Below are 1,738 nucleotides of genomic sequence, written 5' to 3' on the forward strand. Positions count from 1 at the left end.
GATATAATTTTCTGGTCATTCTCATTTTGAACCAAGGTAGCAAATTTCTTAAAAGTTGAGAATGCCTCACTCTTGTGAGCCAGAAAATATGTCCATGTGAACCTGGAATAGTCATCTACCAACACATATCCATAAAGGTTACCTCCAAAGCTCTTCACTTGAGCAGGTCCAAAAAGGTCCATGTGTACTAACTGCAAAACCCTATTGGTTTTGACCATATCTATAGAGGGAAAGGAAGTCTTAACCAGTTTGCTTCTCTCACAGGAGTCACAAAGTCTATCCTTAGTAAACTTCTTGTTAGGGAGACCTATAACTAGCTGTTTGCTAACCAGTCTATTCAAATGGTCTATATGAATATGCGCTATACGTTTATGCCATAACCAAGTCTCATCTGAATTAGATAACAAACAACATATAGTACTTGGCAAAGAATTAAAGTCTAACATATAAATGTTATTAATTCTATCACCAACTAACTTTATGTGTTTGTCATCTTTATGTTGTGTTTTAGCCCTTCTACATATAAGACATTTTTGATTACTGCAGTTGACTCATTGCCTATGTCACTAATTCCAATAATCTTTCCTCTATTTTTGTCACCATATTTGACAAAACCTCCTTCCTTTAATGTCAAGGACAAGAATTTGGATTTGTCTCCTGTCATGTGCTTTGAGCATCCGCTATCTAAATACCAAGAATGCTTAGTGGATGTCAAGCACACCTGCAACACACAATCAGAATTTTATTTTAGGTCCCCAATTTAAATTAGGTCCTGGAAGGTTAGTGTCAAAAATTTGTTTCTTTGCTATCCAAACTTGCTTCCATCCTCCATTGGCTAGCTTTTTAAATTTGCAATTTGAAACAAAATGTCCCTTTCTGCAACATAAATGACATTTACCATCAAAGGATGAATGTTTGTTTGGTTTTGTAAAGATGTCATACATATTCCTTGAAATAGCAGATTTCTGACCATGTTTGACATTTCTGGTTTGCATATAACCAATACCATATCTATTGTTATTCCTTTTAACATGCATATTGGGTTTATATCCTAAACCATATTTTTCATTAACATGTCTTTGATTGCTAAGTATGACATTCAGTTTATCTTCACTACTAGCAAACTTCAATAAATCAGATTTTAATGATGCAACATTTTTTTCAAGTTCAATGCATCCTGCAGATTTGTCATGTGAATCCTTTTTCAGTTGTTCATACAAATTTTCAATTTCTTTATTATCATTTTTCATTTGCTCAAGCATTTTCTTTGTACTTATCAACTGTTTAATATAATTCACATACTCATCATGCAGTTCATTGAAAGCTTCTTGAAGTTCATCATAAGATGGATTAGATTGTAAACTAACCTCATTTTCTGATTCTGAGTCGGTATTTGCCATGAGACATAAATTTGCTTCTTCTTCATCTGAAGAGGCAGAGGATTCTTCGTTGTCATTCCATGCAACATATGCTTTTCTGGTTTTGGTGGCTGGTTCCTTGCCTTTAGTTTTTGTAGCTCTATTTTTGTTTTGCAACTTGTAACACTCCGACTTTATGTGACCTGTTTTACCACACTCATAACAGGTGATTGTCTTGTTGTCACTAGTCTTAGAACTGGATGGCTTTCTGAATTTGTTGTCTTTCTTTTTCAGAAATTTCTTAAACTTTTTGACAAGTAAACCAATCTCAGGCACTTCATCAGTCTCACTGCTTGATTCATCTGAGCAACTATCTTGTT

This window comes from Cicer arietinum, chromosome 3 (assembly GCF_000331145.2).
Source record: "Cicer arietinum cultivar CDC Frontier isolate Library 1 chromosome 3, Cicar.CDCFrontier_v2.0, whole genome shotgun sequence".
In the NCBI taxonomy this organism is placed as follows: domain Eukaryota; kingdom Viridiplantae; phylum Streptophyta; class Magnoliopsida; order Fabales; family Fabaceae; genus Cicer; species Cicer arietinum.